The 15,923-nt window shown below is 43.5% G+C and overlaps 1 long non-coding RNA gene across 1 annotated transcript in view; it reads right to left on the reverse strand.

Moving 5' to 3' along the window:
* The window catches only part of LOC309335166, a 722,355-nt gene that overhangs the window by 334,430 nt on the left and 372,002 nt on the right, over positions 1 to 15,923 (reverse strand). The window lies entirely within an intron of this gene.

A 15,923-nucleotide genomic window follows, 5' to 3' on the forward strand; every position in this document is an offset into this window, starting at 1 on the left:
TAGAACATATTTAGAACTCTGCGCACACTGAAAACTTCTTAAGCTATGTGATGATGTGTTACTACTAGAGATAAAAAGTATGAAACAAGTAGGACAAGATAATAATAATAATAATAATAATAATAATAATAATAATAATAATAGTAAAAGGTAAAGGGACCCCTGACCATTAGGTCCAGTTGTGACTGACTCTGGGGTTGCGGCGCTCATCTTGCTTTATTGGCCGAGGGAGCCGGCATGCAGCTTCCGGGTCATGTGGCCAGCATGACTAAGCTGCTTCTGGAGAACCAGAGCAGCGCACGGAAACGCCGTTTACCTTCCCACCGGAGCAGTACCTATTTATCTACTTGCACTTTGACATGCTTTCGAACTGCTAGGTTGGCAGGAGCAGGGACCAAGCAACGGGAGCTCACCTTGTTGCGGGGATTTGTTGCGGGGACTTATCTTGGACTATATAACTCTTCCTTTTCCAGAATGTATTTCCCCAAATAAATATGCTTTCTTATTTTATACTAAGTCTCAGCCTGAAAGTCTTCCAATGACATGCGTGCTCTAAGCAAGGATTCATTTCGTTAAAGGTAACTTCTGCTGTTGCATACAAAACTCCATATGTTAACACATTATTGGTATACCAATAATATAAATATTGTAAAAAATAAAATTAAAAGTGCAACGCTTCATTGAGAAATAATAGAAAACTGAAGTTGTGAGGATATGGAGGTCCCCTGGAATATAAACATGTGACAGATCCTGTTGTGTTGTGTGATCACCATGTGTAGAATTAGACATACATGCATGCTAGAGGCTTCAGAGACTTAGGGCAGCTCATAGGAGCAGGGAACATATCACAGTAGCTGAACAAGTTTCTTTGCACTTAAGAGTTAGGAGTTGTTTACGGAAACCCTAGAAATGATGGCACTGAATCTGCTAGAGAGAAGTATGGCACCTGAAGCTGCATCCTTTTGGATGCTTAACCTGAGAACTACTTAAGGGCTGCTTCATGGACCCTGTTTTCAGTGCATACCCCACACACAAGCAGCTGAAGGTTTAGGAGCTGGAAATGTGTTTTGATGCAGCTATTTGATGCATGGGAAGGGCTGTCGCTCAGTGGTAGAGTATCAGCTCTGCAGGCAGAAAGTCCCAGGTGCAGTCCCTTGGCATCTCCAGGTAGAACCTTGGGCTGAAACCCTAGAGAGCTGCTTCTAGTCAGTGTAGACAATACTGGACTAATGGTTTGCCATAGTATCTTGAAGCTTCCTATGCTCTTTGAATGTGTAGCTACATTTGAAGACTCATTCATTCAGACCATGTTGTTGAAAGTGGCCCTGTGTCTGGGAGGACATGTGAGCCCATCCAATGGAAGGGTGTTTAGTCATAACTAGAGGTAGAATAATGTGAAATGGCGCATGTCTTTCTCCAACCCATCCCATATGGAAGCTATGCATTTTTATCGCATGGGTCAGAAAGGTTGTGGTTTTATGGCTATATACTTGGAGCATTGAAAAACTAGAGTAGGAACATATGCAAAGGCTTTTATTAGAATGGGTGGGTAACCACAAGAAGGGACTTTTAAAGGTCAAAAAGTATCCTCACTCCTTGTGCTTAAAGGGAACCATCTGGCCACATTTTGAAAATGTGTCTGGAAATTAAAATGCATAACCTTGTTGTAGCCAAAGGACAGGGGCTTAAATGGGGACCTTGGATTTCTAGGCCATTACAATACTTCATAGACTCTAGTGGTTAATGTATTCTCTAATCATATGCTAATTCCTTTGCGAATAAGCCACATTTGCACTTCTCACAATTTTAAAGTCTCTACAGAGCTGAGATTTAGGGCCCAGCCAGATGTGCTGGAGCCATTCATTTGTATGTGCTCCCTATTCAGTAACAAGTGGCAGTTGCGGGCATCTTATTTTAACAGTAAAAGGAGCATGTGGGAAAGTGGATGCTAAGACTCTACTCTCCTCTGACACACACACACACACACACACAAACACACACCTTTCCTCCCTACAGTCTGTTGCTCTACTAATTGACTTTCTCAGCTCTGATAGTGGGAATGAGGGTGAAAAGTAGTTAGAACATCAGACTGAGAAGTGCAGGAGGGGGCAGAATTCGGTGTCCATATCCCACTTGATCCTGTTGCCATTTTTTAAAAAAGACCTCTACCAGTTGTGTCTGGTGCCCATTGGCACTGGCAGGGTGTAAGGCAGGAGGCCAACAGTAGGTGGAGCCAGAGCCAGAGCCGGCATCAGCCGAAGCCAACTAATTCTTGTATGCTCCCATCTTCCTCTCTGCGGAGTTCTACAAGGAGAGCAGAGAGACGGAGGCTGTGACACATTGCCTGCTTAAAACGCAGTGAGGTCATTTCCCCCTGCTGCGTTTCAACTCACCTTTGTGCATTGCTGTACACATCATACGGCTTATATTTTCAAATCAGATCAAAGTGACTTGGGGGACAACAGAATGGTTGTAAGGAAGAAGGCAAATGGCCCGGTGTGTGTGTGTGACTGAGCTTGCTGGTGGGACTGTGCCCCATTTGAACCTGCCTCCACTGACCTTTACCCCTTCTCTATATTTGACCAGGTTGCATATGTGAGAAGAAGAAGCCGTCTTCCACTTCTGTGCCTCATTATGACCCTGCAGTTCCTTCTCATCCAGCTGGATGAAAACATCTGTAATTTGCATCCACATGGAAGTTTATATATTTCTACACTGGCTGAAGTCGGGCCAGTAGAGGCATTGCTTTGGTTGTTCTGTGCATCCTGTGAAAAAAGATTCTAATGCTGTTTTATCAAATCTATCTCTGGGGAGCAATGTGAGTAGAAAGAGTACCCCCCTCTCCCCACTTCTTCTTCTTCTTCTGGAGGTTATAAGAGGCCTGTGGCTGGAAAAATGCTGCTGCCACCATTGGAAAAGTGAGTGAGCGACTGCCTGTGGATGCCCTGTGTTTTCTGGAGTGCTAATGAGATGGATAGGATTAGCATTCAGCCCTGGCCTTAGCGGCTGCAGCTTCAGCTAAAGTCAAAGGGGAGCTGTGTCAGCTTGTGTCAGGGGCAGAGTTTGGCACACAATGTTAATAAAGTGTAAACTTCATGACCGAAAAGGGGGGGGGAGAGGTACAGAGAGGCTTTTTTTCTCTTTGCAGCCAGGGAAATAAACTTTCTTGATCCAACTGATCAGCTCATAAAAAGGAAAAGAGAGTTTGCAATAGATAAACAGAGATTGAGGTAAAGAAAAGTGCTGCTGCTCACACAGGATTATGCTGACATGGTGAGTTCGGATAACATGGTTTCCCAACAGCTGTGAAAGGGAAAGCAAAGGTGTAGATCATAGGGAACTGTAGAATAATAGAATTGGAAGCGACTCTGAGGATTATCTGGTCCAACCCCCTGAAATGCAGGAATATACAGCTGTCCCATGCGGGGATCAAACCTGTGACCTTGGCATTATAGAACCACACTCTAACCAGCAGAGATATCCAGGCACAAGATGATGGTGGTGACTCTCTGGATGACCAGCTGCATGTTTTATTCCAATGGAAAGCAGGTAGCAGTGGTGTGTGCTGAAATTTATTTGTAGGGGAACAGTTAGGGCCAGAGGCACCAGCTTGCAAGGGTGATGGGGTGTCGCATGCGTAGGAACACACCTACCTCCCTAAACCGGGCAGAAGTTTCCCAGGCTTTGGGAAGGAGGTGCCAGGCTTTAATATTTTAATACTCTAATTTACTGGGGACATTTAGGGGTCTACCCTAGTCCCCATAGTCCCATAACCACACACCACTGACAGGTGGCTCTGCTTCCGTGGACTAGCTTTTCAGAGGTGGTAGGCTGGAGGGAGAATACCTTTGTCTCCCACTGAACACTAAGAAAACCAGAGGGGAAGCAATTTTGATGGGCACCCCACAACACATCACAGGGTGTGTGGCATTGAGGAGCAATTGCTTCCACACCCACAGATACTGATGTTAGGTAATACAGTGGTACTTCGGTTTAAGAACAGCCCTGTTTACGAACTATTCGGTTTACAAACTCTGCAAAACCGGAAGTAGTGTCCCAGTTTGCGAACTTTACCTCAGTCTAAGAACAGAATCCAAATGGTGGAAGGGCACCAGTGGTGGGAGGCCTCATTAGGGAAAGTGTGCCTCGGTTTAAGAATGGTTTCTGTTTAAGAATGGACTTCCAGAACAGATTAAGTTCGTAAACCGAGGTACCACTATATCCGCCCAGGGAATTACCTACACTGTGGGAGTCTTCCTTAAGGTTTAATATGCTTTATCTCATGGCCAGCCAGCCCTCTAATTCAGGTAATAAAGGTGTGGTCCTTGTTTAAGCCACATTATACTTTTATGCATTAAATTTATATCCCAACTGTCCCAACTGGGTGCACTCTTCCCACCTTAGATCAAATCTATGCTGCTAGGTGCCATAAGAAAGCAGCAGAGATAGCACATGATAGTACGCACCCTGGAAATGATCTCTTTCAGCTTCTGCCTTCTGGAAGAAGGTATAGGGTTATAAAGGCCAGGACTAGCTGCCTGAGAAACAGTTTCTACGCTAATACAATTCTGGTTTTAAATGCAGCATAAGGGGTCTCTGTAGTATAGTGTATTTTAAAATGGGGTTTTAGAGTTCTTAGAAGTTTTTGAATGTTTTATGTAGTTTTGTAGTAGTTTTATGTAGTTTTTATGTAGTTTTATGTAGTTTTTATGTAGTTTTATGTAGTTTTTATGTAGTTTTATGTATTTTTTCAATTTCATTGTTCCGCAAGGGACAATGACAATAAAGATATCGTAATCGTAACCTTTCTCCCCCAGAGGAGCCCAGGGCGGCAATATATTTTCGTGTTTTGCATTAAACTATTGGGTTGAAGGATGGAATAGACATCTAAGAAATAAAATAAGAAATATAATAAATAGTCCACTGCATTAAAAGAAAAGTACAAAATTGGCTCAGTAGCTCTTACTCAACACAAGCCCTCAAGTAGCATCCGTAACTCATGTAGTAGAATGGAGCCTCTCTGTACACACTAAGCCTCAGTTCTGTTATTGGAGAAGTTCTCCTGCACGATTGAAAAGGGAGATGAAGGGCATCCAAAATCATCCTGGTTTTTTGTGTGTGTGACAACTCACAGGAACGGAAGCAGGGAGAAACATAGATTCAATGACATAGGATCCTAACTTTCTCAGGACACATATGGAAATACTTGGGGTGCTGCTGAGTTCGTGAAAGTAACTCTGAAAGGTGTAAAGATGAGATGCTTCTCTTCTTCTTCTTCTTCTTCTTCTTCTTCTTCTTCTTCTTCTTCCTCCTCCTCCTCCTCCTCCTCCTCCTCCTCCTCTTCCTCCTGCCACTCCTCCCAGACACCCCATGTAAAACCAGGCAACTGGTATGAATCTGTTGAGCACACATGGTGATGATTACACCGAGTCAGATTATGGGTCTGCTGTCCTGGCTGTTAGCAGCTCTACTAGAACTCAAGCAGAGCTCTCCTGTGACGCTGCACCCTGTAAATTCTTGGACTGAGAACCTGAGACCTTGTTGTGGGTTGTTTATGCTGTATCACTGGGCTGCTGCAGTTCTTGTGTATGTTGGCTGCACTTCTCTGCCATGCTGCTGAGCTGCAGGATTGATATTCCAGGACCAATGGAAAGAGACGGCCAGCTTGCTTGTGTCAGAACCTGAACTCAGAATTGCTGTCAGTGACAGATCGTCCCACACCACGCTTTCCTTGATTTTAGAACTATAGCTTATCTCATGATCCTTCTCCCACTTCCTGCTTTTTTCAGAACTGTGGCAACCCAGGGTACAGACACAACTTTAGAAACTCAGTAGGAGGTGTTTCTTCTTGACACATTCTGGGTGTGTGTGTGTGTGTGTGTGTGTGTGTAATATATATATATATCTCCATCCCTCTCCGCAGCAGCAAAGAATTCTTCTTCTAAGTTAAGGATAAAAGATCAGCCACACAATATAAACGCTCATAGAATCATAGTTGGAAGGGGATCCCAATGGTGACCTAGTCCAAGCCCCTGCAATGCAGGAATCTCAACTAAAGGATCCATGACAGATGGCCACTTAACCTCTGCTTTAAATCCTCCAACAAAGGAGAGTCCACAATTTCCTGAGGGAGACTGTTCCACTGTTGAACAGCTCGTACTGTTGGAAAGTTAATCACTACGCTGACGGAATACAAAGTTTTGAAATGACAAATCGAGGTGTGCGCAATCTTAATTTTGCAGAAAAGTAGCTAATATGTTCCAATTTTGCTAACAAGTCTTCTTGTCATATTCACATTTTTTCCATTATTATTTACAATTCCCAGTCTCACATGGCCAGGTCCTTTTTTACACACACACACACACACACACACACACTTTTCTCTCTCTCACTTGTCCTTCTGTCTGTCAGGCCCAGATAAGCACATTCTGCTGGAGGCCACAGATCCTAAAATCATGGCACCAGCTCAGCATAGGACTTTTTCCCACATGGTAGCATGAGGTTGCCTAGCAATCCTGCACAATCTCCCTGTGGCAGCTGGCAGCTCCTTCTCTGCTGTGCTCTGGCTAATAGTGAGGCACCTTCTGATTTCCAGTGTCTTCCCCCACTTCTCCTGCAGAACGGATGCTGCTTTGTGTTTGCATACATAGATTTCAGATACTGTACGGTCTTGTTGCCGATTGCTTATGAAGATCAGTAGCTTTGACACCCTTTCGCATTCTTAACACTGCTGGTTGAGGCAACTTAGGGAAGCGAACACTGCCACACAGACAGAACAAAGTAGATTGGCTAGACTCATATTCTCATCGGAAAATGGGAAATGTTAATTCAGAGGGAAATGGTGCTGCCAACCACAACTTTTGTCATGCAAAATAGAGGATGCTAATAGGGTATAATGATTATAGGGACTAGGATTGGGGATGACTAAGGGCAGGATTCAGCTAATGAGTCCACGCAGTGCAAGGACTTCCACCTGCACAATGGGACTTTCCCCTTCTCCTCCTCCCATGTGCCCCCCCATTGGTTTGGGAATGGGTGGGAGAATCCCCAGAACAGCGTGGAGGGAGGGATCATTCCCTCTGGAAAGCCAAAACGCTTGCCCTTGTGGAACTAATGGCATAGCACAACGTTGAATTCCTTCCCAAATTAGCCATGAAGCTCACTGGGCCAAATTGGGCTAGTTGCTGTATCTCAGCATAACCTACAGCACAGGGTTCTTGAGAGTATAAAATGGGTGGGAGGAAGATCATGTCGGCTGCCTTGAGCTCCTTGGATGAAAGGTGGGATATAATGCAATAATAAATGAATATTTTAAAAATAAAATTAAAAAGCTTGCACCCACAAGGCAGGCATGTGTGAGAAATGTACACAAATCTATTGCATGGGGCGCAAAAAAAAAAAAAAAAAAATCCATTTCTCAACTGGGAACAGATATCCATGGATTCCGCCCCCCCCCCCATTATCAAGGATTGGTTGCCTGGGTTGATAAGCACTGTTTGAATACATTGCAGAGTCAAACATTTATGGAGAACCTGTGGATTACAACTCCCATCATCCCTGACAACTGGCTGCACTTGCTGGGCCTGATGGCAGGAGGATTCCCAACAACTTCTAGAAGGCCAGATATTTTGCATCCCTCCTTTATAGTCCCCATCCCTAAAACAGTACAGTTATTTAGCAGCTTACAGACAGTTTGGGGTGCATGGAGTGTTGGGGGAGGGGTAGTACCTCTGGTGGGGGACACGTCATGCTCCTTCTGGGGTAGTTGTCCATTGTCTCTCTGGACAGATGGATGACAACCACATAGACAGCTTATTCTACACCCCCAAGGAGGTCTAGATTGAGCATTGCTCAACAAAGCTTCTGTTGATACTAATGATGAAGCCACTGTGCTGCTCCTTGTGAAATGTGAAGAGTTAAGTCACTGGCTGCAGGTAGCATTTACTTGTGAATCAGCTGTATGACAAGAGACAGCAGGTGGGTTCTTCCAGTGCTCAAAGTAACAAGCGAAAGATACTGATCATCTGCAAGATAGGCTGAACTTTCCCTTCACCAGCTGCCTGACCATTGTCAGGTTTTAAGATCAGCAGACAAGTTTGAAGGAAGATGCTTGAAGGAGGGCAATAGGGCAGCCTTTATGGGTGGTTACACAGGAGACATGAAAAGTCTAGGTTGGGGAGAGAGGTACTGAGTTACGTAATAGAAGCTGGTAGCAGCAGCTGAGCTAAGGCAGGAGGTGAGAACTTAAGATATTTGTCCTAGAAAAGGCACTGTGTGCATTTTGCCCACGAAAGCATATGCCACAGTAAATGTGCTTGCCTTGGTGGTGCCACATGATTCTTTTTTCAAAAAAAGAAGCAACTTGATCTTTTCCTAATTTGCTTCCTCTTCTATAAAAGTTCATAGGTCAAAGGGGGAAATGAATGAATATACTCCTCGCCCCACTGCTCCAACTCTTAAAGCAGAAAGGAATAGAAGTTTACTGAAATTTGTAGGAGAGATTAGTTTACCCCTGGAATTTGAATTTATGGGTATGTCCACATACAGTGGTACCTCGGGTTACAGACGCTTCAGGTTACAGACACTTCAGGTTACAGACTCCACTAACCCAGAAATAGTACCTCAGGTTAAGAACATTGCTTCAGGATGAGAACAGAAATTGTGCGGTGGTGACGCAGCAGCGGCAGTGGGAGGCCCCATTAGCTAAAGTAGTGCCTCAGGTTAAGAACAGTTTCAGGTTAAGAACAGAGCTCCAGAAAGAGGTATCACTGTACTCTTCTTCTGTACTTTGTAAGTGCCATATCCAGTGAAGGTGATACAAACATGCAAACACATAAATACATCGAACAATTTAATCAGCCCCCATGTCAACTCTTTCTAACCAGATTCAATAAACTATCAAATTTGTTAAGAGCTGCATCTTGTTACCAGTCAAATGGTTCAAACAATGACCTTAGGCAAGGCTGGTAATAGGAACAATAAATGAAACTCAAGGATTTGGACTAGGCTGGTTGTGTAATTATAATTATTAAAAGGTAAATGAAAGGAATAAAACAACAATAAAACCCAGTAGTATCACCAACTGGGGAACCCCCAGGGGAAGAAGGCTAAGAACCAGGGGCTTGGTGATGGGGCAAGAAAGAGGGAGAAAAAGGAGAAGACTGAGAGGAGGAGGTGTCAGAAACAGAAAAGGTAACAGGGTTTAGTGAGCAGGAAGAGGCTGTGGCAGAGAGCAATTCAGACCCCAAGGCAGAATGGAGGCTGGAGAGGGAGGGGGCTAAGAGGCAGAGGTGCGGCAGGGTGCTGAAGAATCCAGGGAGTATCCTCCTGCTGCTGTGATCAACTCCCCTCTTCCCTGGTCTCCAGAGAAATGGAAAGGGCAAAGCAGAGAGTGGTTGTGCACAGACGCAATCTGTGACTGCTTGGGAAAGATGCTGGAGAGGAGGAGCCTTAGAGAGTGGTGCCTACTTGTTAGTCCTAAGTGAGGATCATACCTCTGCAAATCATGAAAGGGCCTTCTTAGTAGTGGCTCCCCAGCTTTTGGAATACCCTCCCTCTTGAAATCTATCTAGTGCCAACATTGGCTGGTTTTCAGACCCAGCTAAAAGCTTACTTCTTTAGCCAGGTTTTTAAAGCTGTTGGTTCTTAGGACACTAACTTTTATAGTAAGGAGTAGTAGTTGTTCTACTGATGGATTGTATAGAATTATAATATTCTTACAGTAATTGTTGCACTGTTAGAGTTTATATTTGAGGTATTCCACGCTGGTGGGCTAAAAGTACATAAGTAAATATTGTTCTTCATTTGTCCCCTTTCCCTTTTTATATTTATTTCTTTTTTAAAAAAACTGTTACATTTTCATCTCTCTTGAAGCTCCTTCACATGTTTGCCATTCCATTGGTAGTTTACATTTCTAAACCAATAGTTTTATTTTCAATATAGTTTTATTTTCAGTCAAACACTCCTTTTCCTATACAGTGTTATATATCTAGAATGCCCTGCCGCCTGACATGAGGACTGCTTGGTTGCTCAGTCTTTTCAACCAATGCCTGTGTGTGTTTGCTCAGACCTTTACCATTTATTGCTCAGATCCCTTTCTTTCTGTTGTGTCTTTTAATTTCCTCCCCCGCTTATCCCGCTTGTATTATTACCGCTTAATCCTGAAGGGTGACCTGGGTTACAGGATGGGTTCAATGGTAGAGGACACATTTTGCATGCAGAAGGTTCAGTTCCTGGCACCTCAGATAACATGACTGGGAAAGACACCCTCTAATTGTGCCTGTCCGTTAGTGGAATGAACTTCCACTCATGCAACGCGACTCCCCCTTCTTCTTTCCCCACTTGCAGCCCACTGGCCACCTCTCAGATCTAAGGAGATTTGGGTAGCCCATGTGGGCTGAAGGAAGGAAGGAAGGAAGGAAGGAAGGAAGGAAGGAAGGAAGGGGCAACATCTGCTCACATTGGTCACCACCAACAAGCAAAGAAGATGATACCTTTATTCCCTTGAAGCAGAAAGGTGCTGCTAAATAACTTCTCCCTTTAAACATCTGTCACATTTTGAGACTGTGTGCTCTTTGGAAAATTTTGAAACTGGCACAAAATGAGCTAGTTTTCTCCAACTCTCTGGGAGATTGGAGAAAGAAAGGAACCGCTTTGTTTGTGATAGCTTTAGATTTCCCTGAAGAACACTCTCTAGTGGTTCAAAAAGAACTAATGTAGACAAAGATATTAAAATTATTTATAAGCATCTCAAGACGTCCTCTTTGTTTTTGTGGTATCAACTGCTAGTTGAAACAGACATTGCCTAGCTAGGTGGAGCATCGATGGTCTGACTCATTGCCAGGCAGCTTCATATGCCTTTTGTCTTTTAACTTCTATTCAGCACCTAGTTCTCTGTTGCACTTTCAAAATAACAAACTCTCTTATTAATTGTCAATAAATATTCATTCAACAGGCCTCGCTTCTAAGTAATTGTAGTAAGGTTGATAATTCCACCATCAGAACCATTGGCAAGACTAATTATTGAGCACTAATGAAGGACTCATCTTCCTCCTTCTGTTGCCAGCATCCCAGTGGTGACACGGTTAGATCTAACTGAGCCTAAAACACTGAATATTCATTAGATACATGGCTGGAATTTTAAGCTGAGGTCATGACACGAGTCTGTGAACCATTATAGTAATGCCACAGCAACTTGACCACTGCCTTCTGGCACCTTATTCATGCTGACGCATCAAACGTTCAACATTTCGACATATGCTGGTTTTAAAGAGAAGTTATTAAAACATCCTTTAACAATGTTGTTTCAAACAGTTAGTTCTTGTTGTTTTTTATTGCAGCATCAGTTACAGATACATGTTGGCACTGCAATCATAATAACATTAATTATAAATAATTGCAAAAAAAAAATGATATGAAATAAGATATATAATATACCTGTTGTGGTGTTTATGTTTTTGCTCAGCTTCTCTCCACAATTTTGTTCAACCAACAAATTTGCTATGAATTACTGGGAAACTTATGCATGATCCTATCCCTGACTCAAGCCTGCTATGGGAGTAGATGGGGTGAACTCTTACTCCCCTTGTGCTGAATGATGAAGATTTGCCTGCACAGGGAAACTATGGCAGCACAGGGAATTTTCACTAGCATAACAATGTAATTGCAACACGAGAAAGAAACCGGTCAGGGATTGGACTGTGGCGTGTATGTCAGATATGCCGGTACAACTCCCTTGATACGCCTGCAGAACACTCTGCTGACAGAGCCAATGCACTGGAGAAGATATGCTGGTGGAGAACCTACAGCTTTTTCTGTTGTATAAAAATATGTGGCCTCTGGCTACCGCACAGAGAAATAACACATAAACGGCATGTCTCCAAAGGTGCAGAGGACCCAGAACAATTCCGCACTGTTTTCAAAGGGGGATTTAGGGCAGTGCAACTGGTCCCCCCTTCCCCGGGCACTGAGCCAGGGTGGGGGCCCATTCCCACCTCCTTCCCAAAGCCTTGTTAGTGCTTGCCCAGCTATGGGAAAGAAATGGGAGGCCTTTTGGACCCAGCCTTGTTTACCCAGTTTTGGGAAGGTAGCATGAGGGATGTGTGTGTGTGTGTGTGTGTGTGTCAAATTTTGGCCATGCCATATTTCCAATGTCCATCTCTGTTTGGAGGGTCTTTATTTCTCACACCTTGGACTTTGATGTACTAAGCTCTCTCTATTTGCCATATTGTGAAATTTGGATATCATGGTGGACCTTTCTATGGTGACTGTTTTCTATGAAGCAGCAATTAGTACGTTTCCGAGCACAATTCAAAGTGCTGGTGTTGACCTTTAAAGCCCTAAACGGCTTCGGCCCAGTATACCTGAAGGAGCGTCTCCACCCCCATCGTTCTGCCCGGACGCTGAGGTCCAGCGCTGAGGGCCTTCTGGCAGTTCCCTCATTGCGAGAAGCAAAGCTACAGGGAACCAGGCAGAGGGCCTTCTCGGTAGTGGCACCTGCCCTGTGGAACGCCCTCCCATCAGATGTCAAAGCGATAAATAACTACCTGACATTCAGAAGACATCTTAAGGCAGCCCTGTTCAGGGAAGTTTTTAATCTGTGATATTTTAGTGTATTTTTGGTTTTTATGGAAGCCGCCCAGAGTGGCTGGGGAAACCCAGACAGATGGGCAGGGTACAAATAATATAGTATTATTATTATTATTATTATTATTATTATTATTATTATTATATTCTTCACTGCTCCTGTAATTTTTAGTTTGTTTTAATTGTGCTATTTGTTATATTTTCATTTTTCTAAAAAAGTTTGGAAAAAATATGTATATATGGTGATGAGATGGAGGGTGGGTAGAGATGTGTTTGGCATAAGAGGGGGAGGGGCACACTTATGCCAAATTCTGTATCCTTTCCGTCCACATCCATGCCCCCAGCGATGGCAGAATTTTATACTTGCCCCAGACCTGGTGTAAGGGATTTCCCTCCTATTGAGAAAAAAAGGGGGGGGTTATGCCCCAATGTGCAGCTTCTTACACATGCTTACACTGAAACACATTTGCCATTTTAATGCTCATTCAATTTGGAAGTTATTAGCAATCACCTTTTGTTTTAACTGTCCTGAATAATTTGATATCACCAACGAACTTGGCCTCCTGCAGCTTTTGAACCCTTGGCAGCTGTGACCGGGCCTTGTGACTGGGGGAAGAGTTGGAGAGTCAAATGTCCTATGACATATGGGATTCTTTTCTGCTGCTGTGTCTGAGTGGGACTGGTTCTGTGGTTCCAGTCTGGGGTTGAGTCCCTGTGTATCCCTCTCTTTTGTCCCCAACTTGGCTTTCTTTTTTTAACCAGACATGTGAAAGGTGGGTGGGGCCTTCTGCTCTCAACTCCCAGAGGGACTCAAACTCCTATCTCCTGCTTCGCAGCTCCATGCCCTATGCCAGTGGGGGTGTTGCTGCTGCTGCCACTGGTGGTCTGTATTTGCCTTTGTTGCATGTCCTGGCCCCTCTTTGGGGCTGCTTGTCAAAAGCTCTCCCTGAATGGGACTTCAGCCCTTGACCCACGGAGGGTTGTGTATGGTCTCCCCAGGGAACTACGAAGGTGCTTTGTTGCATGCCTTCTCCTCCTTCCCCAGTGTATGTTGTGCTCCGAAAACAATGGTTGTTGTAAGGAGCACAAGGGGATTCAAATCCTGTTCTGCAAGGGATTGGCCATTGTTCACTGTGTCAGATGGTTTGGGACTATGTTGTGTGCGCATGTGCGTGCTGCTGTAGAGGTTGGTGTGGGCCTGTTGTTCACTGGCATCTTCTGTGTGTTGGCTAGGATGTACTCCCTATTTTCATGTTGGAGAGTATGAGTTGCATGTGGCTGTCATCACCAGCGTAGACCCTGCTTGGTGAGCTGTGGCAGTGTTCTGCCCCTTCACAGCTGCACAGAGTGGGCAAAGGACAGGGGCATATCTCTAGATCTGAGTAAGGTAAGTGTAGGATTGCTTGGTGAAACTTATATGTTTGACAGCTTTCTTCAATCAGCTGACAGCCTTACTGTTAAGATTAGTATGCTACCAATGCCGCTAATCTCATCCAGGATGTACTACCTAAACATGCAATTAGTTAGTGATTGAGAGCTGCGTGGAGAGTAAATGTTCATTCTCCTTTGTCTTCCCAATATTCCCAATCACTACCTTATTTCAGGTTTACAAAATGCATCTGGCATGAAATCCAGCCCAGGTGTGCTTTGTACTGGGTAGCTGTTGTTGATCTGTTTCAGCCTTGCAAATGTGTCCTGCAAATGAATCTCATGTAGATGCCCAGCATTTTCTTAATTACAGTGGTACCTCTGGTTATTAACTTAATTCGTTCTGGACGTCTGTTCTTAACCTGAAACCATTCTTAACCTGAGGTACCACTTTAGCTAATGGGGCCTCCCGCTGCTGCCGCGCTGCAATTTCTGTTCTCATCTTGAGGTAAAGTTCTTACCCGGAGGTACTACTTCCAGGTTAGTGGAATCTGTAACCCAATGTGTTTGTAACCCGAGGTGTTTGTAACCTGAGGTACCACTGTATTTGGTTAAAAATACAGATAATAGATAAAAACAGAGTGATCAACAAAAATTAAAAGTGCATTTAAAGATACTTTATTGCACTGGTGTTCAGCTGGTGTGTTGGAACCCATAAGAGGGTCACAGTCTGAGCTATGGTGGGTCACAACAGGAGCACTTCCACCATGCAAATATATGGTGAAAGATTAAGAAATGGGTCCCAGATGAATGTTTGGGTTAAAAGTGTGTCCTAGGTCTGAAAAGGTTGAAGATACCTGCTGTATCATCTGAGCTATTTACTGTCACCTTGGTAAATGTCTTTTAAAAGTTGGATGGTCAGAAAAAGGACTCAACATCTTTGGAAGATATCTAAATCTTCTACAAAAAGTAGGTGATATAAACATACTAGCCAAAAGTCAACAAGAACTACAAGAAATACTGGAAGAACTAAATAAAAATAAAAAGGTAGGGCCAAAGATGAATCTAGCCAAGGCTAAAGCCATGTTTAAAGAAGAAAATGATATAAAATTAGAAAATAAATAAAATAGTTCAAGATGTACAATAGTACATCCATTTAGGTCCAAAAAAATAATGCTGGGAAGAGAAAATCAAACAGCAGAAATAAAGAGCAGAATAAAACAAATGTGTAAAACTCAGCTTTATAATGAAAAATAAAAATAAAAATAAAATAAAAATGTTCAATATGTGCATATTACCTGTGATATGTTATGGAGTGGAGAACTGGACCAAGACTCAGATGAACACGAACAGTTTAAGAATAACACAACATGCCATGGAACGGGCAATGTTTGAAATATCATTAAAAGATTAAAAAACTACTAATAGGATACAACAATAATTGAATGTTATGGAAAAGGACACAGTTAAAATGGGCATCTGCAGAATACGTGGCAAGAGATGAGTCAGGCCGATGGAATAAAGCAGTGTTGTTAGTATGGAGACCCTACAATTCCAAAAGACAAGACGATGACGACCTATGCAATGGGCGGGCCATGTAAAACTAACAGCAGGTGTTATATGGCTGCAGAAAGCAGAGAACAGAAAATGGAGAGAGCTTGAAGAGGCATATATCCAAAGATGGATGTGAGATGCTGAGGAAGAAACTTTAAAAGCTTGGGAGAATAAAAAGGGTTTTGCCTGGCAATCAAAGGCAACCAATGTTGTTGCCAGGCGAGTTTTGCAGGGGAGAGCATTCTGTGACTGGGATGTCATGACCCAAAATGATCCCCTCTCTAGTTGCCACCAGCTTCCCCTCCAGCAAGGAGGGAACAGAGAAAAGGGACTCGTCTTAGAGTTAGGGCAGAAGGCGGGCAGAATATTGTGTGTATGTGTGGCTCCAATGGGTGTGAAGAAGCAGGGAGTTAGCA

The sequence above is a fragment of the Podarcis erhardii genome, assembly GCF_964252035.2.
Source record: "Podarcis erhardii genome assembly, chromosome: 2".
NCBI classification, from domain to species: domain Eukaryota; kingdom Metazoa; phylum Chordata; class Lepidosauria; order Squamata; family Lacertidae; genus Podarcis; species Podarcis erhardii.